This window comes from Helianthus annuus, chromosome 1 (genome assembly GCF_002127325.2).
Source record: "Helianthus annuus cultivar XRQ/B chromosome 1, HanXRQr2.0-SUNRISE, whole genome shotgun sequence".
Classification (NCBI taxonomy): domain Eukaryota; kingdom Viridiplantae; phylum Streptophyta; class Magnoliopsida; order Asterales; family Asteraceae; genus Helianthus; species Helianthus annuus.
In genome coordinates, this window is record NC_035433.2 from 114111146 (window position 1) to 114138344 (window position 27199).

The following is a 27199-nucleotide window of genomic DNA, read 5'->3' on the forward strand; positions in this document are numbered from 1 at the left end:
AGTTTAAAGTCGTCTTCTATATTATTTTTATATTATATACACCCGTCAAAAGTCAGTCTTCTATATTATTTTTATATTATATACACCCGTCAAAAGTCGTCTTCTATGTTATTTCTTATAAAAAGTTTCCTTTCTCTGACATCTTCTATGTTATTTCTTAGAAAGTTTCATTTATCTGATACTAGGTTAGAACCCGTGTATTACACGGGTTGAATAAATGTAATTTCATATACAAATTAATAAAAAATATATCTTTAAAAATCCCGTTTATTAGACGGGTTAAATAAATGTAATTTTATATACCAAATAATAAAACAATATATATTTAAAAATCTCGTTTATTACATGGGTTGAATAAATGTAATTTTATATATTAAATAATAAAAAAGTTGTATTTTTAAGAACCTCGTGTATTGTACGGGTTAAGTAAATTTAATTTTATATATTAAATAATGAAAAAAAGTTACATTTTTAAGAACCTCATGTTTTATACGGGTTGAACACATGTAATTTTATACACCTAACAATAAAAAATTATATCTTTATAAACACTGTGTATTATACGGATTGAATAAATCTAATTTTATATACCACACAATAAAAAAAGTTATATTTTTAAAAAGTTATATTTTTAAAAATCTCGTTTATTACATGGGTTGAATAACTGTAATTTTATATATTAAGTAATAAAAAAGTTGTATTTTTTAGAACCCCGTGTATTGTACGGGTTGAGTAAATTTAATTTTATACATTAAATAATGAAAAACATTACATTTTTAAGAACCTCGTGTGTTATACGGGTTGAGCACATGTAATTTTATATACCAAATAATAAAAAAGTTACATCTTTATAAACTCTATGTATTATATGGATTGAATAAATCTAATTTTATATACTGCATAATAAAAAAAGTTATATTTTTAAAAACTCGTGTATTACACGAGTTGCATAAATGTAATTTTGTATAGTAAAAAATAAAAATGTTATATCTTTAAAAAAACCTTGTTTATTACACGGGTTACACATTACAAAATTACATAATAAATATATTAATATAACTATATTACACGGGTTGAAAAAATGTAATTTTACATACTAAATAATAAAAAAATATATTTTTAAAAACCTCTTTTATTACACGGGTTAAATAAATGTAATTTTATATATTAAATAATAAAAAAGATATTATATTTTTAAGGACCTCGTGTATTGTAATTTATATACCAAACAATAAAAAAGTTAATCTTTAAAAACTCTATGTATTACACGAGTTGAATAAATGTAATTGTAGATTAATAGTATATTAAATAAATATAATTTTGGATTAATAGTGTATTAAATAAATATAAGTTTGGATAAAGTCTTATATATAAATTTTAAGTAATCAATATATTTGATAAATAATAAAAAATATTAATAATAGTAAAAAAATCTAATTTATATACTATTTAATAAATATAAAAGAAAGGCGGAAAACCATAAAAATAGGTGCCTCCAATAATTTATAGAAAGTAATTTTTTTTTTATTTGGTAAATTTATTCAACCCGATTATACACGGGTTTTTTAAAGATACGACGTTTTTAGTATTTAGTATACAAAATTACATTTATTTAATATGTGTAATACACATAGTTTTTTAAAGATATAACTATTTTTATTATGTGATATATAAAAATACATTTATTTAACTCGTACAATATACGGGGTTCATAAAGATATAATTTTTTTGTTTAATATATAAAATTAGATTTATTCAACCTCGTGTATTATATAATAAATTATTTAATAGTTTTAGAGTAATGGGTTTATTTAATATATTATTTTGTTTATGTGAAATTAAATATTACATGTATATATTTAAATTACCAAATAATTTATCATATAATACACGTGTAAAATTATATTTTGATTTGATATAATAACTTTACTAGGTTATAACCCCGTGTATTACACGGGTTAAATAAATGTAATTTTATATACTAAATAATAAAAAAATACATCTTTAAAAACCTCTTTTATTGCACAGGTTAAATAAATGTAATTCTATATACCAAATCATAAAACAATATATCTTTAAAAATCTCGTTTATTACATAGGTTGAATAAATGTACTTTTATATATTAAATAATAAAAAAATATATCTTTAAAAACCTCGTGTATTGTACGGGTTGAGTAAATTTAATTTTATATATTAACTAATGAAAAAGTTACATTTTTAAGAACCTCATGTATTGATGGGTTGAACACATGTAATTTACATTTTATATAACAATTAATAAAAAGTTATATCTTGTTATATCTTTATGAACCATGTGTATTATACGGATTGAATAAATCTAATTTTATACACCACACAATAAAAAAAGTTATATTTTAAAAACCCGGTATATTACACGAGTTGCACAAATGTAATTTTGTATAGTAAATAATAAAAATATTATATCTTTAAAAAACTTCATTTATTACACGGGTTAATGAATCTAATAAAAAAATATATCTTTAAAAAAACTAACGGATATACTCGATATATGATGGATGAGATGATTGCGGTGATGATTCTTATAAATGTCACGTTTCATAGTGAATACCGTATTTGAGTTGAAAATTGAACACGAAAATAAAAATATAGAACCAATAAACATTGATTAATGTTTTTGTTTACTCCTTACAAACATTTATGAAATAGATTTTACCCTTAGCTACTTTGGTTTAATAAAATAAATAAATCATAAGTGGGAGGAGATAAGATAGGTACGTGTAAACGTAACATTTGAAATATCGTCATCCACCTCCGATATTATAGTAACCTATTAACCTGCATGTTAACTTTTAGAAGTATTAATTAAGACTTAAATATGAGTACTAAGCCCAGCTCATAAACTCTATTTGGGCTTCGTGTTGCTTTCAAAAGCTTTGGATCTGAGTGCAAGCCCGTAATAGGTTAATTTTGTTGTACCTTACCTTACAACCAATTAAATATGTAAAAGTAAAACATAATAATATTTAATAGGATGATTAACTATAATTAATTAGAATATATTAAAATAAAATAATAATTATCTATAAAACATGGCTTAATGTGATGACAAGTGTCCAACAAATGGTTTCTTTTATTATATAGTATAGATATACACGAGAGTTTTTTGTATATATATTTAATATTTATTCATGTATTTAATCTTTTGTTTTAAAAATATATTAGATTAACAATTTAGATTTGAAGATAATATTTTATTAAAGTATGATAAGATTTAATATTAATTTATTATTCATTTATTTGAGTTAATATAAGATAAGTATAAATTTGAAGATACCTTATATGAATGACATGTGTTCAAAACTTGGTTTCTTTTATTATAGTAGATAGATTTATATTGTACCCCTTTATATTTCAGCGAATCAGCCTCCCTCGTGCAGGTTGCTCAGCTTAGGCCCGAATTTATGCTTCTGGACTTCTGGTGTATATTTTGGCCCATGTAATAACCTCATGTCCCATTCAATTTTCAAACCCTTTTCCCATATTATAAATTAGGAACACTTTGTTGCATTGTAGTTTGTACCCAAGCTTGGGGAGTATTTCAAAAAAAAAAAAAGTTTGATTTTTCATTTTAAACTTAAATATTTGCATAGTTTATATTTTAGCCTCTTTTAACTTTAACTTTTAACCCAAAGTTTTCAATCTTTATAATTTAACACAACACTTAACTATTTACAACTTTGGTCCCCCATAATTTTTTGTCTTTCGCAAGTTTTACGTTTCGTTCTAAATTTTGCGAGTTAACACGTCGTAGCGTGCATGTGAGGAAAAAATATTTAACAAACCCGTCGCAACGTGTCCATTTTTTTCCCTTTTGACAAGTTCGCTGCAACGAGCGGGTCCTAGATCGACTAAGTTATTATTTTCTACATTTTACGTTTCTGGTTAATTTCTCCGCATTAACACACTGTAACGGGTGTGCGTGGTTCAACGATTTTAAATCTGCTTTTCGTTCAGTGTAATTTTTCCCATTTTATCTCTTTTATTTTTACGATGTTGAGAGTCGATGCCGTTGTGGCATTGGTGCTACTTGGCACGGTTTACGAACGTTTTTAACCTATGAAATTTTTTACTAATATTTTGTTTCAGTTTGCCCCTATACTTCCTTTACTTAAAAACTATTTTTTACGTGCATATTTTATGTACGAGTAGGTATAAATATGATTTTTCCTACATTCCGACGTAAACTTTTTGTATAGATGAGTCAGGTCAAATAATACGTTTTAGTTTAAAGAAACCATTTTTACGTGCATATTTTTATGTACGCTTTGGTATAAATTCAAGTTGTTTTACGTTTTGACGTAAACTTCTTTGGAAAATGATTTAGGTCAAATATAATATTTTCGTGTTTATTTTATTTATGTTTCTTAAAGTTTGTTTCGAATCGAGTGGAGTCAAATTATGATTTTTTTCCTCTCTTTTTTTCGAAAGCTCTAATTAATCCCTTTCGATTACATGTGCAGATTTTCCTTCATACCCGTTACGTTTCCTATGTATGAGTTGGGTCACATATAATACGTTATGGTTGTTCGATATGAATTTGATTTACTTTACGTTTGATCCAATCACAATGCTTATACAGGTTACATTGAGTTCAACTGGATATGTCGAAAATATGTTTTCATATAGTTAATGCATCATATAACGTTTGGACCAATCCATTCAATGTTTACGATATACCCGCGCCGCAACGCGGGCGGGTCTTAATCCTAGTTAATTTTAAATTTTAAATTTTTGATTATTTTTCACCTGTGTTTTATATAGTTAAAAGAGTAAATTACAAGTTTTGTCTTTTATGTTTGTACCAAATTGCAGGCGTTGTCATTTCTCTTTAAAATTGATGAGTTCTGTACATTATGTTACAAAATCTTGCACGTTACGTCCTTTAGCACTAATCTAGTTAATTTTTTCTGTTAACTTAGGTGACACAAGGGTATTTTAGTCTTTATACTCCTTTATTTAAAAAGAATTAATAAATAAAACAAAATAATTATACTCCTTTATTTAAAGACCTCTCTCTCTCTCTCTCTCTCTCTCTTAACCTCTCTCTACACTTCTCTCTCTCTCTCATCCATCACCATCACTACCCCCACCTTCACCCAAAACCACCACCTCCACAACTATCACAATCACTAAATCAACACCAATAATCGTTACAAAATCAACACCTTGGCCACCACCACCACCCCTTGTGACCGTCGCCGGCGCCTGTGACAAACACCAACACCACACCGCCGGGATAACTAAAGATACGGGCCACCATCTCTATCCTCTTCTGAAACATTCTTAATCACACACCCACTTCCCCATCCACAAATGCACTGTGACGACCACCACCGCATAATAACTATAGATCTGTCGGTCGTCGCCTGTGACAACCACCACCGCCGTGATAACTATAGATCCAGGCCGCCATCTACGTCGTCTGAAACATTCTTGTTGTTGATGATAACTAAAATCCGGGCCGCCATCTCCACCGCCTGTGACAACCACCATCGGATCTGAGAAACCAGATGTGTAGTTAGAGAATGAGAGAGAACAATTAAATTTATTGATTTAGTAGTTATTTGTATGTGGGTGCTGTTAAATTTGGGAGACTAAATTGGGGATTTGATGAATTGCAAAGTATTTTGTATGAATTTGTGGTGGTGATGTTGGTTGGTGGTGGTTGGAGGATGGAGGTGGTGGAACTGGTGATAAATAGAGAAAGAGGGTTTTTAGATAGAGAGAGATAGAGTTAATATATAATATTTTTTTTCCTTTTAAGATATATATTTTTTAAATAATAGAGTAAAAAGACAATTATACACTCATGTGCCTTGCACATGAACTGATTTAACAGAAAAATTTAACTAGGTTAGGACTAAAGGATGTAACGTGCAAGATTTTGTAACATAAAGTACAAAACTCATCAATTTTAAAGGTAAAGGACAACACCTGCAATTTGATACAAACATAAAGGACAAAATTTGTAATTTACTCTAGTTAAAACATGTCATAATTATCTATATATTATCTATATATTAATAAACCAAGTTAATGAATAGTGTTTGGCAACTTATTAATGGACCAAGCATTATTTATTGGCTGTCACGTGACAACTTTTTTTATTATTTTTTTTAGTATGGTCATGTTCGGCATGGGTACGTGAAGGTAAAAACAGGAACCGGCCTTGTACAGAAAACGTCAAAAGTCGGTACCGAATTGATATTGAAATTCTTTTAGTTCGTATTAATAAATTCTTGAGTGAATTGCAAATTTGTCCTTTATCTTTATGCTCATTTTCAAGCGGTGTCCTTTATCTTTAAAATTAATGAGTTTTCTACTTTATGTTTTCAAATCTTGCACGTTTTGTCCTTTGAATGTAACCCAGTTAATATTTTCTGTTAGGGTAAATTACACTTTTCGTCCTTTATGTTTGTATCGGATTGCAACGGATACCCTTTAACTTCAATAATTACAGTCACAGTCCTTTATTTGAAAAACTCATGACGTCCTATGTCCTTTAGCACTAACCAGGTTAAAACTTTAAGTTAAATCTAATAACAAGAGGGTATTATGGTCATTTCATGCTTTTATTTAAATGTTTTTTAATAAATAAAACCAAAAAACATAGTGCAGCTTACTTTGATTCTCTCTAACCACTCTATCTCTCTATCAAATAAAACAACCAGTCCTAAGTCCACCATCGCCACTACCTGTGATATGACCACCACCACCATCAGGGCACCACCACCGCCACTCTCTCTAAATTCATAACACCACCACCGCCACACTCTCTCCCTTTCTCTCTAAACTCATAATACCACAACCGGATCTACAAACACCACCACTGCCGCCGCATGTCCTCATTAAACCCTAGCCCCCAAACTGTTGGAAAAGATATACATGTACAGATCTAGTGGATTTCTTCAAACCCTAGACCCAAATCTGGTGGATTTTCATTCCAAAGAGAGATAGAGAGAAGTGATTTCAGATCTGATGGTAAATCAGAGAGTTGTGAAGACAGATCTGATGGTTCGACTGCCGGGGGTGGTGGTGGATCCGGTGATGTTAGAACTTGATTCGGTGGTTGTGATGGTGGTAGTTTAAGAGGTTTTTTGTGTTGAATTTGTTTGAAATCTGAAGTTGAGGATGATGAGTGGTGGTGCCAGTTTTGTGTCTGCATAATGTATTGGCTGCAGTTGACCACACATTTGGTTTTGAGTTTCATGATAGGTTTAGCCTTTGAATTTGTACAACCAAATTTAAATAATAAAGAATTAAGAAAATGGGGTTGGATTCTACGGTTGTGGTGGTGGGGGTGGTTGGAGAGGGAGAGAAAGATGGAGAGGAGAAATAGTTGAGAGAAAGAACTAAGGGTCTGTTTGGTACGGCGTAATGGAATAAATGGAATGGACGAGGGAATGTAATGGACGATGTAATGAAATTAATCATTACCATTACATGTCTTGTTTGGTTACCACGTGAGAATGAAATGAATTATTAATTTGTGTTGTTTGGTAGGAAAGAAAGATGAAGCAAATAAAATCGGTGGTGAGTGATGGTAGTCGATGGTGGTGGGTGGGTGGTGATAGGTGGTAGTTGTAGCGGTGGTCGGAGGTGGTGACAGTAGGTGGCGACAGTAGTGGGTGGTGGCTGGGGCAGGGGTAGGTGGTTGGGGGGGAGGTAGGTAGCGGCGACGACAATGGTGGTGGGTGACGTCGGCGGTGGTGGTTGGTGGTGGATGGTGTCTGTGGTGGGGGTGGTGGGTGACGGCGGGGGCGGATGTGTAGGCGGTGGGTGACAGCAGGGGCGGATGTGGGTGGTGGCGGGTGACAACAGGGGCAGAGGTGGGTGACGGCTGGGGTGGAGGTGGGTGGTGGCGGTGAAAGTGGGTGACGGCGACGGTGGATGACGAAGACAGTAGTAACGACGGTGGTTGTATCAGTAGTGGTGTCGCCCATTGGTGGCGGCGGAGGTGGTGGCGTGTGACGGCCGAGGTGAATGACGACGGTTGATTATTAAAGATGACAATAATAATAACAATAACAATGGTGAAAAAATAATAATAAAAATATTGATAATAATAATAATAATAATAATAATAATAATAATAATAATAATAATAATAATAATAATAATAATAATAATATATTTCTTTCCATTCCTTCTTGAAGGAATGAAAAAAAAAAAACACCACCTTACAAAGGAATGAAAAATGTTATATTTGGAAGGTTTGTATTCCATGTGGAATGCTACATTCTAGTAACACGTAATAAACAAATATGTTTCTTTTCATTCTATCAGAATGATCCATTCCATTCCGCCTTCTATTCCTTCTTTACCAAATACTACCTAAGGGTTAGTATGTGTATATTAAAAAGAATGAAATGACTAACATGGTTAGTGCTAAAGGACCTAGGGTGTAACGGGTTTTTTAAATAAAGGACTGTGATTGTAATTATTGAAGTTAAAGGGCATCCGTTTCAATCCAATACAAACATAAAGGACGGAAAATGTAATTTACCCTTCTGTTAAATCTGGTCACTCAAGGGTAGTTTAGTCTTTTTACCAATTAATTTAAAAAATATGTTAAAAAATAAAAGAAAAACAAATTTAAAAATTGATACTAATATTAATATTAATATTAATATTAATATTAATATTAATATTAATATTAATATTAATATTAATATCTATTAATATCTATTAATATTAGAAGTGAAATGAATAGTGGATAAAGTGGATTTTTCTAGGTGGGCTTTCATTATTGGGCCAACATTTGAGTTCATATTTTCTAACATGGGTAAAAGAGAACAGGCTATAATAATTCTCTCCATTTTACACCTCAAGGTTAATTTACATTAAAAAGAGGTTACAAACTTACTTATTTGGAAGAGAGAATAGGGAAAGCGAAAGGGCCAGTCGGCTCACTTCCGGCGAACTACGTGCTCACTATGCGGAAAGATGAAAGAAGACGGTGGTGAAGGTGTTTTCTGTTCATCTAATGTTGGGAGACAAGACAATGGGTAAGCTTGAGCTACTGGAAAAAAGCGGTGATGGTGGCGGATTCTCATTAATTTGAAAAATAACCGAACAATAGTGAATTCATGGTAACGGCGTTTACAGTATTATGGGCATGGCCGGCCCTGGGGGTGGACGGGGAGGACCACCGGCCAGGGCCCGATATTTTGAGGGGTACGTTTTTTTTATTAAAAAAACGATATGATGTAAAATACTTTTTTAATAGGGTACACCCATAAAAACATCAATATAGGTCCTCTTACGAAACTATTCTTATGGTTTAGATTAGTTACTAACCCCTTTTGGCATTAGGCTTAGACATTTAGTGAGCCCAATACCCAATTTCGTTAAGGCCTAAGGGCATATTTTTTCGAGATCAAACAGGGTACACGAATTCTTAGGTCCGGCCCTGATTATGGGGTATTTTTGGTACTCACTATAAATGCTACGCGTCCCTGTTTTCTTCACTGATCTTGCTACACTGCCACCAACAGAAACACGCCGGCAAAGATTTCTTGAGCCAGTACCAGGCACTACTGCCTTGACTCATCTGAACCGCCACCACCAACGCCATATCCAGTCGGAGAGAGAGGCAATGGAGTAACGACAGTGGTGGCCGGCGGGTCTTTAGTTCAACCACCAGATGGACTCATCACCATGAATCGGCTAGATAGGGTCCCAATCTACCTCATATAAGGACCCTCAGATTACTAGTGTTGCAAACGGCGCAACAATCAGGTGCTACAGTCGCACCGACAGCCGACAGGTGGCTTGAGGATGAGACGAACAGACGGGGGTGGGTTTAAAACGGTATCTTTTGTGGTGGATGGGCATTCGGCAGGTGGTGGTGTCGGAGTGTGGCATTGAGAACTAAGGCAGATCAGTGAAAAAATATGCAGTTAGAAGGTTTATGTTCATCATCGTGATCTACGAACTGGAAGAAAAATTAGTAGTTAAATGAAGTGGTAGATAAAAAAACCTGTTAAATAGAGATAAAAAAAGGGAAAATTACCAAACTAGCCGCTTGACCAGGCACTTTTCCAAAATAGCCATTTGACCAGGCTTTATGCACCTTCAATGCAAGTGAACTCTCATTTTTATGCACCTGAATTTATGAGCTTTGAATCCATGCCCAAGCCGCTACATCCTGAATTTATGAGCTTTCAACCTATGACCAAGCCTCTACGCCCCGAAATTATGAGCTTTCAACCCATGCCCAAGCCGCTACACCCTGAATTTATGAAGGTGCATAAAAATGAGAGTTCACTTGCATTGAAGGTGCATAAAGCCTGGTCAAATGGCTATTTTGGAAAAGTGCCAGGTCAAGCGGCTAATTTGGTAATTTTCCCATAAAAAAAATTATTATGTCTCGGTTGAGAAATTAATAAGTTTGTAGATTGTTTTTTTATATCTACGATCTTTTATGCTTCTGGACTTCTGGTGTATATTTTGGCCATGTAATAACCCCATGTGCCATTCAATTTTCAAACCCTTTTAAGTTTTAATCTTGATTTTTTGATTTTAAATTTTTAATTATTTTTCAGCTGTGTTTTATATAGTTCCCTTTATGTTTTAATTTTTTTTTTTAATTTTTAAAATTTTTAATTATTTTTCAGCTGTGTTTTATATAGTTAAAACATGCCATAATATTAATGAATTCTTTTTTTATAAGGGGAGGGGGTGGTTACTAGTGATAGAATTCTATCACTCACAAGCACCAATCAAGTTCCGTCATATCATCAACCATTTTTTCATCACTCACAACCTTTTTTAGTGAGGGTGGTCATCACTCACCACGACACCCAACAATTTCCCCCCAACCAACAACTACCCTCACAAACCAAAAGAATAACGCCATGATAAAAATAACGAAAATCCGATCCGTACTACTATAACGCGTTATGACAAAGAGGCGGGGTGGGAAATTTTCTTTTTCCATGCGTTATAAATGCCATCACGGGAACCGCCCCGTATGGCCTAATTAATTGTAAAGATAAAGTACAAATAAGTTTTAACAATAGTTGCGAAGGAAAATCGATATGAGAAGAAAATTTGAAGGAATATGTTTTTTTTTTCCAGTTTTATTTTCCATTTAGTTAAGCAATGTTTAATTACAAAATCTTAAAAAATATATATATCGTGTATTTACTCTAATAGAGTTACGAGTGATTACATAATTACTCTTAAAATACGTATTTGGCAAGAGAGAAAATAAATTCCAAAAGAAAAAAAATCTTCTTCACTTCTCAGATCATGTATAATGGGGTGGAATATCACCCACATTTCATCCATAGCGCCTGCGCACACCAAAACAGGTGGCGTTATAGGGTTGAATTTTGTTGTTCCCGTTATGTTGATCGCAGCATGAAGGAAGAAGGATTTTAAATTTTTGACCGTTTGCAACGGTCATAAAAATAAAAACAAATTAAATTCAATTAAATTCACCATCTCTCATATAATATACCCCCATCTCCTTTATTTTTTTTTTATAAAATCCAATACACTCAACACACTTTCAAACCCTCTTTCTCTCTACTTTTTTTTAAAAGAATTTTTATACAATGCAACCTTTCAACCGCGGTTTTATTCCTCCTCGTTCGAGTGCGGACCCGAACCAAAGTAGCAACTGGTAGAGGAGACGAATACCGGTCGGCGGACTCGATATCGGGCAAGTGGACCGATATCAACAAGAAGTGCACGAATTTCCAATCAGTTTATCAACGCCTTTTTGCCGGATGGAAAAGTGGCCACAAGGACGAGGACATTACACAAGCGGCCGTAATCGAGTATAAACACAGTCAATGTAATTTCCCGTACTTAAAGTGTTGGCAAATTCTTCGGAATAGCCCCAAATGGGCCGACGTCCCTACGAATACCGGTCGGTCGGCAAATAAAAGCCCGTCAAAGAGATCAAAAACCGACGAGTCGGGTGAACCCGAAATGCCAACCTCCGACGCTCGAAACACCGACATGATATTCTAGAGGAAGAGCCGGCGGAAGAGCTACCATGACCCGCCGGAAGAAGAAGTGGTGCAAGATCGAAAATGCCCGAGTCATCGTCAATGGGAACCGAAATGACTAATGCATTTCCGGAGATAAACAAACGACTTCAAGACATACACGAACTAGGGACTAAACGTATGGAAGAGAACCGCGAAGTGACCGAGATTATGCGGGATAGACAATGGACTCATGACTTTGAATTCTACTCGAAACCGCATGACCACCTAACCGAAAAAGCGTTGAAGATGGCGTTGGCACAAAAGGAGCGAATCGATAAAAAATAACCTTTGAGTTTTTAATTTTATTTTAGTGTAATGATTTTTTAATGTTTTTTGTTTTATTGTAATGTTTTTTTTATTTAATGAAATGTTTTTAATTTTATAAAGTTGGAAATTAATTAAAAAATGAAAATTAATTAATTGAGTAATGATGAGGTAGGGGCGTTATGACTACGCGCTCTAGTGATATAACACCCCATAAAGCCCCTATATGACGTGTCATGCCACTTGTCGCATAACGCCCCCAAATAGGCTTTATCACTACACATGGCCTCATGTTAAGCTTCATTTGACTTATTTGGACATCTTACTTTATAATTATAAACTAGTGAAATTCCCCGCGCTGCGCGGCGGGGAATTCAAACGTTATTGATTCGTTTAGTTTTGTTTTGTAACGGGATAAGCATGATACCCGTCCAGTTCGTTACTTACCGGTGTTTTACCCGTAAAGAGCAATACCATACCGGTTGGTTATAAAGATTACAAATTTAGAAGCAGGGAAAACAACGTAAAAATGAAAAAAGAAGAATGAATAAATCACAGAAAATATTATTAAGAATAATAGATACTCAAACTTTTATTTAGCAACAGTTAATAAAAAATTTTCTTTCCCATGAAGGGCTTCAAACCCGAGACACTCATTATATTTGAATGTTCATACAACAAACTGAATTGCGAAAGTTTTTCTTAATAGTTTCGCGCAATAATAACTATAATATATACATAAAGCGGAAAAGGACAAAAAAAAGGAAAGAAACAACAAAGCAAAGAAAAACGATGGCAAAAATGTAAATTTAAATTGAGTGCAAAATCATAATTTGGCTGGAAGGAGAAAAACAAAACTAATTGCAAAACTGTAAATTTAAACGGGACAAAACCGAAATTTTAAACCGAGGGCAAAATTGTAATTTTTAGTTGTGGGTAAAAGCATAATTTTATTTTGAACTCAGGGTAAAAACGTAATTTTGAACTGATGGCAAAATCGTATTTTAAAGCGGAGATAAAATCGTAAATTGGTTGGGCCAATGGGGGAGTTCCAGGCCGTTGCCTCGCACTATGCCCCCATCTTGTGTCTGTACTTAATACTTATATACAGGGGGAAAAATCGTAATTTGACTAGGAAAGCTAACAAAACCGATAACAAAAACCTGTGAGGAAGAAAACAAAATTAATGGCAAAACTGTAAGTTTAAACGGGGCAAAATCGTACGTTTGAACCGAGGGCAAAATTGTAATTTTTCACTGGGGCAAAAGCATAATTTTATTTTGAACTGGCGGTAAAAACGTAATTTTAAAATGATGGCAAAATCCTAATTTTAAAGTGGGGCAAAATCGTAATTTGACTGGGAAAACAAACAAAACCGATGACAAAAGCGTAAATTTAAATTGAGGGCAAAATTGTAACTTACATGAGAGGAAGAAAACAAAACTAATGGCGAAACTGTAAATTTAAAGGGGGCAAAATTGTATTTTTGAACTGAAGGCAAAAGTGTAATTTTTCACTGAGGGCAAAAGCATAATTTCATTTTGAACCGGAGATAAAAGCGTAATTTTTAAACTGAAAGAGAGACAAAATCGTAAATTAGTTTGGCCCCAATTTCACACTTATGGGTATATTTGTAAATTCGATATTTAAAATAATATATATTTAGTGTTCATGAAAGTTCCTAAATGCAGTGGCGGATCCAGGATTTTTTTCCAAAGGGTTCACTTTTTTAAATGTTCCAGTTTCATATGTCCCAACATAAAAAAGTTCTGGTCGGTTCGACGATTCGGGTCGGGTGACAAAATAAAAATGCGATACAATATTGAAAAAAAAAACATCTTCATGCTATTATTGGCAACATTTTAGAGTCGCTAAAGCGTTTACTTTATAGCGTTTTGTGTTGTTCGTTGCCTATATAAACTGAAGTTGACAGCCATTAGATAGGTAATTAATTCAAGATCTTTTTTAACTTTTAATGAATTAAAACATAGATGTTTGAATGTGATATTCCCTTTTTCCAGGGTGATCGTCTTGTGGTCTTGTGGTAGCGATTGTTGGAGATTCTCCAGCGGTTCTAGCTACGGCGAACGAAGGTGGCTACTTGGTACCCGTACAACTTATAGTGGATTTCAAGCCAAATCCACCTCGTGAGTAGCTCTCTTAACAGTATGTTTTAGACATGTTTAGAAGAATGATCAAACAGCTTGGGTAACGGGTCATATGGGCACATTTCAAAGTATGTTTTAGATATGTTTTAAAGTTATTGCCTAACCATTTTATGTACAGAGGGGGCTGAATGGATAGTCAGTGCAATGGGTGCGTTTTCTGCTTAGAGGATGAGCCTGGTGTGCACCGTGTATGACAACCAAACAAGGACAAGCTTGGCCTAGCCATGTCATGAGCCTTTGGCGATTACTGTATAAAAGAATTCGGTCTTATTTAGGTTCCTTCAGTCATATACACTGATATATAACCAATTTATGGTCTTTGCTTGAGATGGGGTACATTCAATGCACAAAACTAAAAGCTCTTAATTTGTTGTATATAATCGGATCTGCTAGTATCATTGTAGGTATGGGATGTCATTTCAAATGACGAAGTAGTGGAGATAGTGTGATCGACGGTAGACAAGGCCAAATCGGCTAAACGGTTAGTGGATTGTGCAATTCGAGCATGGAAACGCAAGAGAAAAGGGATCGCAACTGATGATACATCAGCCATTTGTGTACTTGTATTTATCTCATACTTAAAACTAACATATATGAATTATGTACTTTTATTTATCTAATACTTAACTTAATGAACCATCTTTTTTTTTCTAAACGGCCTTAATGAACCATCTTATTAGTAAAAAAAGTAAAACAATTAACTACCAATTGGCATTACATTTACCAACTGAAAGTAAAATGAGTGAAACTTTGGGAGAGTGTTTTGGAATTCAGGGAGGTTATAAACAACAGAAGGCATAAACATTAAAATAAACAAGAGGAGAGGAGAGTAACAAGACTCGAACTCAGGACTTCAGCTACAAACGCCAAGCGCTTTACCAGTACATCACTATTCAGTTTTGGTTAAAGGTTCCCCTAAATAATATTAAAGGGTTCCTTCATGCTTTTCGATTTAACTTAGCATTATAAATTATGAACTGAACGGGTTCCTGGGAACCCCTTTCTTGGCTGTAGATCCGCCCCTGCCTAAATGTTATAGAGTAAATGGTCTATTTTGTTATTATGATATACGACCTGCCAGCTGATAGAACCTATAAGCATTGCTTGTATAATAATTGAGTAAATTAGTTTTTGAGTTCTTGTATTTTAGTGGTTTTAACCATTTGAGTTTAAAATTAAAATGTTTAATGTCCTCGGTCCCTAGACGATTTTTTATAACCTTTTGAGTCCTTTTGGGTCTATTTTTTTAACCTTTTAAGTCCAATTTTTTAGGAACAATGGATTTTAATAATCCAAACTTTTAGTCATTGGCCGGAAACGGTCCCAACTTCAAAAATAACTGGTGGTGGTCCCAACTTTTTATATATTGTAAACCAATGGACTTTTACTAAAAAAAACCTTAATTTCTTTTTGTCTCCTTATTCTTTTCGGAAACTTTTTCGTATAATGTAAAGCAATGGACCATTACTAAACCTAAAAGGATAAAGAGACAAAAAAAATTAAGGTTCTTTTTAGTAAAAGTCCATTTGTTTACAATATGTGAAAAGTTAGGACTACCACCAGTTATTTTTGAAGTTGGGACCGTTGCCGGCCAACGACTAAAAGTTTGGATTATTAAAATCCATTATTCCAATTTTTTAAACAAAAATGGACTCAAAACGTTATAAAATGAACAAAATTGGACACAAAACGTCATAAAATGAGCAGTCAGGGACTTAAACTTTTTGATTTTGAACTTAAGTGGTTAAAACCACTAAAACACAAAGACTCAAAAAGTAATTTACTCATAATAATTTATAGTGACAAAAAGTAATCGTAAAATTAAATATAAAAATTATTCTCTATATATATTAATTCATAACATATTGACTGACGAATAGTAACTTATTTGTCTTTTATGGTACTTTTTTCGCATAGTAATCTTTAGGATTTTTATTTTGTGATAAAAGTTTTGTTTTTTCATAATCATCTGTCACAATAGTTAAATAAGTTTAGTTTTTTTTCAACTTTTTTTTATTAATTTTTGTTTTACGCTTTTTCCCGGATTTGGCCGTCGGTTGCTACTTAGCACGTTTTTTGGTGGTGACATTTGGTCCCTGTCTTTTTTTCGTTTTTTCCGGTTGCTACTTAGCACGGTGTTCTGTGGTCACATTTGGTCCCTCATCTTTTTTTCCTTTTCTTTTTTTTTACCCTCTCGACTTTCTAATTCGTATCTGTATAAATTCGACTTCGTCTACGGTTTATATCACGTGAGTCACTTAGTGTTACAACTTTGTGTTTTTATTTTACGTCTTCCCTAGGTTAGTCTTCGAACTATACCAGGTATATGCATATGCGGTACCGGTGTCGGTTCTCAGTTTCCCCGTTTTTTGGTACCAGTACGGTATTTACAAGTAAAACACCAGTAAATACCTGTACCGAACCAGTATAATCAAAGGGTCTATTGCAAGATAGGCTCTTCCATCTTATGCTTGGTGAGCAAAAGATTTCTCGTATAATCATAATCGGTCCAGTACCATTTTTCCCTGTTTTTCGATACCAAACAGGTAGCGTGCTCATTCCTAGTGACATACACCTTTTTTGAAACTGAGCATTCTTTTGGTGGACAGCTGGTTTGTTTCCACATTCATTGCCATCCTTTTTTGTTTGCCTTTTTTTTCATTGTGGTAGGAATGTGTTTTAGAAATTTTCTCATGTTTGGGACGGTAGGGACTAGGTGACACACCCGTCCAATTATCCAAAACTGTTTACCACATTATATTAAAATATTATATAGCTATAAAAATATAATAAATAGTATCTTGAAGCTATTAGAAACTTGAAATTGTAAAAAATATACGGTTGTTCGTTAGAAGTGTTGTTGAATATTTGATATTCAAGTCCGCTTTTGAAGTAGGTTAAAGATTGGGTTATGGGTAGTGGGCATCTCAACAGATAAACGTTTACCACGTAAGATCATAAATGGGTATACCACGTAATACAATCCTTACGTATGTTTAATCATATTTTATGGATGCAGAGCCTAGGGGATGATGTGGATTATGTTGAACATACCATTGTGTAACACCCCGACCGATGACGACGGAAACGTTAGGGCGTCACGTAAATAGATTGCTCAATAGCTCATGATCGACTAAAAATCTAAATATTTCATTAATCAATTTAAAGATCATCCATACAACAAAAACAAATTGTTCAAACAAAATAACTAGATCAAGTTAAAATTTTTCTAAATCCCAAAGCATCCTAGATGTGATATCCTGGTAATCATTATGCATTGTTTCCTGAAATATGTAGAAAATAAAGGGTCAACTTCGAAAAGCCAGTGAGCATACATAGGTTTGCTAAAATAAGTAAGTAAGTAGCATGTCAAGTTTTATCTAGAATTATCTTGTGAAAAACAAGACTTAGGAACAAATGGGCCTTAACTTCCCGATACCCTCTTGCAAGCTTGCTTGGTTGTCCCGCAAGACCAGGTCACCCGGGACCAGGTTCAACTTTTTCATCTTGGCATTGTAATACTTTTCAATTTGCTTTTTGTATCCTGTTTCTCGTACCGCGGCGATCTCCCATCTTTCTTCTAGCAAGTTGAGGTTCACCTGAGATCATGTTCATTTTCTTCTTCGCTTAGCTTTATCATTGTCGTGGGGGAGTCAATCTCAGTCAGGATAGTCGGGATGACTGCCTCAGTACCATATGTTAAGCTGAAAGGTGTCTCTCCATTGGATGTTTTGGGAGTTGTTCTATATGCCTATAAGACATAAGGTAACTCCTCCAATCACCCATTTTGCTTCCGGCCCAACCTTCCTTTCATTCCTATGATTAAACTTTGGTTGGCTCTTTCTACCAACCCGTTGTTTTGGGTGTGGGTGACAAACGTGAAGATCTGTTGTATATGCATTTGCTGGCACCAGGGTCTAGGTCTGAAGGGTTTCCCTGAAAACTGCACCCCGTTGTCACTGACTAGCTCCTCAGGGATCCCGAATCGGCAGACGATATTGTCCAAGACAAATCTCTTCATTTGCTTTCCCGTGATTTTTGCTATAGGTTTGGCCTCTACCCATTTTGTGAAGTATTCAATGGCAATCACTACATACTTGACCCCTCCTAGACCCTCTAGGAAGGGCCCTATAATGTCAATGACCCATTTTTGGAATGGTCAGGACATAGAGATTGGGACCATCGGGTACTTGTGCCTACGGGTATGTGGGGCATGCACTTGACAGTTGTTGTCACACCCGTCTTTTTTTTTTTACAGAAGCGTGCAGTGTGAACTTGGGATTAGTTTTTATTGCACACGATAATAGTAAACAAATACATGATTAAAACAACGATGTCCATCCATTCATAAGTTTAAAATATTACAAACCATAAGTTATTTAAGTTACAAACCACATAAGTTTTAAGTTAAGGTTACACACCAACATAAGTTTAAAGTTCCATAAAAGGACTAGTTTAACAAAAGATTAAAGTATATGGTTTTGCATCCTATATCACATCGAAGATGTGCTATATGGACCAAACCCTCCAAAAAGGATGACATCGAAGACTTGAAACCCAAAAGCTTGATTGTAAACGCCGGCACCAAGATCCATCTATATGAAATACATGTAAGTTTGAAAACATTAACAAAAGTTGAGCGAGTTCATGTGTTTTACGTTTATGCGCATCAAATGAATCTCAAAAACATTTGAAAGTTCAAGTGTTGTAGGTTGGCATGTAAAGTGTCTATGAATATATTGGTCATTAGTTTTTTGCAAGGACATTAATATGTGTGACGACATAGGAAGCACTCAACCCGGTAGATGATCTAAGTGCCAATTAACCACGACAGAGACACAACAGCACTCTAAGTGGCCGCACAAAGACCGTGAGTGGGGCTCATCCGTACCCATTAGATCTAACCTTTGTCTTGTGGTCCTTAAAAGGATTAATGGTGCCTAAGTTAGCGCGTATTCTCACGTGATCTAAGAATTCATTCCATAGCTTAATCATACCCTTGTTAACATGTATTTCCCCCTAGAGTTGTAAAACCGAAAACGTTAAAAGAAAAGGGGGACATGAACTCACAATTTTGCGTCCATAATAGTGCGTACTCAAGTTCGGTTTCCTCGGTTCGTTTTGCAACCTACAATCGGGCTAGGTTTTGTTAAACACTTCGGTCTTGTAACAGTTCTTAGTCTTAAATATATATTAAGACTTGTTTTGGAATTGTTTTTGTTTTGAGTTGCACTTTCGGTGTATGATGTCTTTATATGATTATTCATAATTATATAAAATTCAAAGTTCGATGTATTAGTTAAAATATTATATTTTAACTTATATTATTTGCATGCATCACATATATCTCATTTGTGATTACGAGAGGTTCGTTAAAAATAATACATTTTAACTTGCTTTGGTATATATTATTTCCATATGCATGTGTTTGTAATATTCAAGACCAATGGTAGCGTTTGTTAAGTGTTATACACATGTAAGTACTCCCAAGTATAGGTATAGTTGTATTATGAGTATGTTGCGTATTTTACTTTGTATTCTCATAATTATTAAGTGTAATACTTGTGTAGGGGTATTTTACCAAGTGTTGGTAGTATATGTTGCCATGTATTTGTACGTATAGGAATACGTATATTCTTGTATTTATTTAAGTATTTCATACTTAATATATGTTAATTTTTTCCGGAATATTATTCTTGCATCATTATAATCATAACTCTTGTATTCCTAAAATATGCATTTTAAGATATGTTTATAGAAAATATCTATATCTTAGGCTTAGTAAATACAAGTGTTCGCATATATCTTAAAAATAATTTATTTTTAAGATCAAGTCTAGAAAAATATATATTTTTAGTTTCCACCAAAATAATATATTTTTTAAGATTTTTGTGAAAAAATATATTTTATCCACCTCAAAAATTATATATTTTTGTGATTGACAAAAATATAGTATATTTTTATATACTTGTAAAAAATATATATTTTGTCATTTGTTCGGTTTGGAAAATATTGTTTACCAAGCTTTGTTATAATAGAATTTTTAATTCCGAAATATTTATATAATTTTTCCAACAAGTCCATTTGTCCAAATAGTCCAATATTTGCGTCCTATATATATATATATATATATATATATATAGGTAGAGGATCCTGTACAAATTGGGACTTTTGTAAGAAGTGTGAGAAATAATTTGGGAGTGACAAGTGTCCTTTATCCTAATTAATTCAAAAGGGTATATTAGTAATTTGACTTTCTTATCATTTAATTGATTTCAAAGATAACTGCCAAAAAAAAAAAAAAAAAAAAAAAAACTTGCGATGAGTTTTTATAGGGATGAATCGAATTTTGAATTAGGAGAAATGTTAGGAAACATTATACATCTGATTCTTTTATCTTCTTCATCATCTTTTAATCGCAACATCTTTTAATCATATATTGTTCATGACGTGGTGTTTTAAACATCTAGATACATTGTTCATGGCGTGGTGTTTTAAACATCTGGAGACATTGACTATGATTCAAGTCATGGTGTTTTATCAGGAGACATTGTTCATGGCGTGGTGTTTTAAACATCTGGAGACATTGTTCATGGCGTGGTGTTTTAAACATCTGGAGACATTGACTATGATTCAAGTCATGGTGTTTTATCTGACTCGAATTCCAGATAAAACACCATGACTTGAATCGTCTGTTTGTTTGATGATTTACAATGTTTTTTGGATTCCAGATAAAACACCATGACTTGAATCATAGTCATGGTGTTTTAAAATCTAGAGACATCTTAATTTTCTGGTTTATAGTGTTTTATCTCCAATCAATAGTGTTATATTCTGTACAGACATCTTGATTTTCTGGTTCATAGTGTTTTATCCCCAATCAGTAGTGTTATATTCTGTACAGACATCTTGATTTTTCTGGTTCATAGTGTTATATCTTCATATAGTGTTTTATCAAGGGTTATAGTGTTATATCTTCATATAGTGTAGGATACGGTTACCATTTTTTATTGGGGAAAGTTGCTGATTTTTAGGAGAATAATGGGGTTTTGGTTGTGTAGGAGACGGTTATCATATTTGAAACATTTGAAAAGACACTATTGCCCTTCAATTTTACATAAGGCCCTTCTAATTAAAACACAATTTACATTTTATACCCTATTGATCTCAACCATTAGATCAAATATCCAATGGTTTAAAATACTTCTTACCCTTCTCACATTTTAAACACTTTTTACCATATCCCTACCCTATATATATATATATATATATATATATATATATATATATATATATATATATACATGGAGTAGGATCAAATACAAACCATATTTCATATACAAACTGTAAGAACCATTTAAAAAGTGACATGTAGCATCCAACCAATTATAGAGAAATGATAAAATGATAACCTAAATAATATCAATTATCTTGAATTCTTTATAATTATGCTAACAAGCAATAAATTCTTTATTTGGGTCTTCCTTTTCTTTTGAAGGTGCTGATAAAATGAAGTGCTAATATCATTTCACATATGTGCTAAAATCAATTATCTTGATATAATTTAAAAGAGCTACTTATATATATATATATATATATATATATATATATATATAGTTTTAGTATGTGCTAATTTAACCTTTTTTAAGTGCTAGGATCTGTTCTTACGGTTTGTAGGATAAATATGGTTTGTACCGGAACCAACCCCATATATATATATATATATATATATATATATATTCTTGTAATTCTTCATTCATATTTGCCAAGTTACATCAAAACAAATACAAAAATTGTAATTCTTTAATTACAATTTTTGTATTTGTTTGGGTATATTATTTCAAGTCTCTAATTTTAATATAACTAATACAAATAATATACACATAGTACATAGTTTATGTGACCTCTAAATATATATTTTCCTATATATATTTATAATCATTTTTAGTTTTGAAATCCAAACCTCCTTTACTTGTATTTATATACTAAAATATGGGAATTTTTATATTTAAAATTCTTAATCAAGATTACTTGTAAAAACTTGTTAAAAATATATTTTCTAAGTGTTTAAATTTTATAAAAATTTCGCCACAGTTTCCTTTGAAAAATGGAGGTTTCCCATGTTTTAAAACATGTGTATAAGCTTTTCAAAATTCATCCAATCATCCACAACAATTTTATAAATCCAATATATGCATAAAAATGCATTTTTCATGAGGTGATGGACTCCAAAGTTTGTAAAAACATGTAGGGCTTTTTGGTAGCCTCTTAATGACCATTCAGATGCTACCTCTTAATGGTTTAAAACCTCTGAATAAATAAGAGGTAACCTCAAGTCTGAATGGTTAAGAGGTAACATCTGAATGGTAAATCATCACATGTCACATTCTTCTACCTTCTCATTGGTAAAATTCTTAATGGTTCCATTAAGAGGTAGCCTCTTAATGACCATTCAGAGGCTACCAAACAACCCCGTAGTCTTTTAACATTATGTTTAAGATGTTCATTTATCTTTAAAAACATGGATTATTCTTAATTTACACAAACTTTGTAGAAAACCATTCTTAACAACTTGTCATCCATTTTTGCGAAGGTTTATTTACTTCAACATCACATGTTCTAAATACTTCAACAAGTTCATTTTTACATATGTAACAAGTTCATTTATTTTCAAGAAATAAAGCCATGCTTAGTATGTAGTGATCTCTATACTTTAAAAACTTTAAACTTTCAAATTCTTTCATTTTTCAAGAACCACATTTTGTAGAAAACAATTTCTACACTTTAACATATTTATTTTGTCAAGTTCATCATCTCATACAATATGTTCACATGGATCTTTTCAAGATCCTTATGTACACTTGTTAGATCATGTTTCTAATCATCATCTAACAAGACTTTATGTGATGTTCATCATCACACACGCAAACAATGAACTAACAACTTCATAACACATCATAAACAACTTGTTTTCTTATGATTTTTTGTTTGATTAAAGTGTTCATCATCTTGGTTTTGTAAGATCCTTTAGATTTTGAGTTATACATTTGTTAAATCTACCCAAACAAGATGAAAAATGGGTACACAAGAAACTTATTACTAGCACAAGGCTAGGGAAGAATCAAGATGATGAAGATGAAGAAAAATGGTGGTTAATAGCTCCAAAGAGAGGTCCTTCCACTTCCAATGCTTGTCACCTTCTTAATCAACCTTGAGACACCTTAGAATGGTCTTGGATTTAGTTGAAATTGATTGAAGATGATGCTGGGGGTTATCTTTGGCCGAGAGCTCTAGAGGGAGAGGATGAGAGTGTTTGTGATTTGTGTTATGTTGATAATGAGAGGTTAAGTGTGTAGATAAGGTCTTTTATTTCATGCGTCAAACTTTCCCTCCTATCATTAGACCAATGGATCAAGGAAATGGATCTTTGATTAACTATGTTGTTAGTCAACAATGAATAAGGGGGTGGGTCCCATGGGGACGGTCACCAATGGGGGGGGGGGTGTTTATTTGTTTGAAAACTTACTAAGTGCTTAAAAGATGATGAAATGTATCATTAGTAAAGGTGATTAGGTGTTTAGGGGTTTTTAAAGTAATTCAAGATGTATGGTGAAGTTCACTAGCTTAATGTTGCTAGACTATGTTAACTAGTTTGTATTTTGCGCAAAGATAGTAATTAGGTGTTTGTTTCGTCATCGGATCAATAAATGATCAATATTGGTAACTTGTATAGAATAATATGTTACTATGCTATGATAATTTTCCTGATACTTTTTAAGTTATTTTGGGCATTCAGACATCATTTTTGACCATTCCATAAGCTAGAAAATGCTGAATTTTGCCATTTATAGCAAGTTTCGGGTAGTTTTTAGTGTTCGATTGTCTCCCGGAAAGCATTAGCATAATCCATTACTTTCTCACATGAGGTTTAGTATAACATTGGCTCTGGGACTCAATCTGTGTCCTAAATATGTCGTTTATCTGAGTCCTATAGCACTACTAGTTTATCTGATAAGTGTACTAGTTAATTCTGAGCACTGTCTAAACTGTTTCAAGTCGTGACCGATAAAAATGAATAACAAGCATCATAAAATGTTTTTGTGAGTTCTTTAAATGTATGCCATGAAATCACGCACTTCAGATGTTCAAAACACATAACCACATAATATTAAACACTGTTCACATGGTACGGAAATTACCCGAAAAATGTAAGTTGTCACAATCTCTTCCAGGGTGCTGTTGTACATGTGTTCCAATATAATCCGGCGTTCATTGCCTTGGCTACAACTGTTTTCGGTCCCTAGTGCATTCCACATATTCCTTCATGTATTATTTCCTGGATCACGTATCTTGCTTCTTCCTCATCCACGCATTTTAGTGAAGGGCCCACGTATGACCTCCTAAAGAGTTGGCCATCTATGATTTCGTACTGGAGTGCTTTTACCCATATCTTCTTCGCCAATGTTTCGTCTTCCGAGAGGATTCCCTCCTCTAGGAACTTGACGATCGGGGTTATCCAGGACTCCTTCGTTCTTTCAAATGAGGACACTTATTTGGTCGTGACAGATGGTGAGGTGAGGACCTCCACTTATACTTCTTTGGCTAGGTGGTCAAAGGCCATAGACGCTGTAACAACCTGCGTTTTGAAAGTCAAAGTCAAAAGAAGAAAAGATTGCTAATTACGATCTGGCACTCCTTGCTTAACTATTAATTGCACACCTTGACTTGTAATTGAATCCGTTAATTTGTGTACTTTAGTTGTATTATGTGGAGTATCTATAATAATCGAAGTTTAATCGATGTTTATCACTAATCTATTTATCGCTAATCACATCGCAATCGCATTCGCAACTCGATTTATAGGTTATGTATATTGTTTAACGTGTGTGTTCTATTTATGTGTTACTTGTGCATGTTTACTATATGTTGGTGGTGATTACTCGAAACGCAATCGCAACGCAATCTCATCGCGAACTGGAAACGAAAGTTTATTTATGTTGTTGTAATTTAGATATGTTATTTGTGTGACTATTATCCAAACCTATCGCATCGCTTAATCGACACTCGCTTAAACGCATCGCAATGCTCAATGCACGAAACAAAACATCGAAAACCAACTCGCGGCAGCCCTTCGATCGAGAATGGTCATCCAAATGGATGACCATCCGATCGGGTTGCCATCCGATCCGTCACTGCACCGTTTCTCCTCTTTTGGACACCTATAAATTGCCCTGTCACATCACAAACTGTGATGTGATAGCTCTCTCTGCGACTTTTCGACTTCTCAGGCCTTTCTCCTTCGATTTCTGGCGATTCTTGTAAGTTTTCAACCCAAATCTTGTACATCCATCATCTACACACACTACTTCATCTTTTCCACCTTTGAATCTTAACTTTTCACCGTGAAATCGGGTGATTTGAGGTGTTCTCGGGTAATGTCATCATGGGGTTCTTATGAACTTCAAGATTTGACCTCATTCCACCAAGAACAACTCAGATCTAAAGGATTTCAACATGGTTTAACACTATTTACGCATAGATCTAAACATTTTCAAGGTTAGAAGGATTGAAAGATGGTTTCACAACCTTCTTTCAACTCTTTTACACTCATGCACTCAAAACCGATAGAATTGAAGCTCGTTCAGGCCTTCTACTCATTTCTAGTGAAGTGTCGGTTAACGGGTGGTCCGTAGGACAACCCTTAAAAGGTCTAAATATATGCACATTCCATGCTTTATTCGGTTAATTGCTTGAACTTGGTAACCACTTTATGTTTGGACATGCAGGTGTTAAAGTGTTCAAGATGCGGGTTTTAGGAGGCTTGGATGGATGTTAGAAGTTGGTGGAATCGAGAATAGAGGAAATCAAGATTTGATAGAGAAACAAGGAAGAGAACCTCAGTCAGCGCCGTAGCCTACGGCTTGGGCCGTAGGTTACGACATGTTGGGATTGAACCCTACCAGAGGAACAGATAATGAAAGCCAAAACCGGATCACAACAATGGATTCACAATAAGCAGCTGTTTACTATAAACTTTCCCCTTGACTGTGGCTCCAACATCTAACATACTCCAAAGTACAGCCTTTATCAACAACTGCTGACACTAGAAACTACTGATCAGATCAAAGACTGATGAAGAATAAAGCCCTGCTGCCCAATCTGCTGTCTTGAGTCAAGCACTGCTGATCATGACAAGTACTGCTGGGTTCACAGCAGTGGAATGCTGCAGCAGCAGTTTTACTTACCTTATGTAATGTAATATAATATCAGTAGTTAGAACAGCAGAGGTGGTATAGATCAGTAGATAGAGTTTGTTAGTTTGTTAGATGTCACTTTCATGGTGACGTGAGCTGAGATGCCTCAGTGGTTTGGATTGTCTATAAATATAACAGTACTCTGTACTGTTACATTTGATTGACTGAGCAAGTTCTTCTTCTCATGTCTAATCCTTTCATCTTGTACAACCAACCTTGGGGTATCCAGCTGAGGGGGAGTTAAGTATTGCAAGCATGATTGTAACCATTTGCTTTGTAATTCAATCATTCGACTTAATGTGAAGCATTTGTTTATCAAATTATTCTCTTCTTTAATTGTGTTTACAAAGTTTGTATTCATTTCCGCAGCACTTTAACTCTGTTCATTACTATTGATTTGTTCAAATTATACAAACAAACACAATCATGATAGCCTCCGATCCTAACAATTGGTATCAGAGCCTG

At 33.7% G+C, this 27199-nt stretch overlaps 1 pseudogene; it reads left to right on the forward strand.

The window, feature by feature from the left end:
- Nucleotides 1-13933: 13933 nt before the first annotated feature.
- LOC118491213 lies at nucleotides 13934-23882 on the forward strand (annotated as a pseudogene).
- Nucleotides 23883-27199: the final 3317 nt, after the last annotated feature.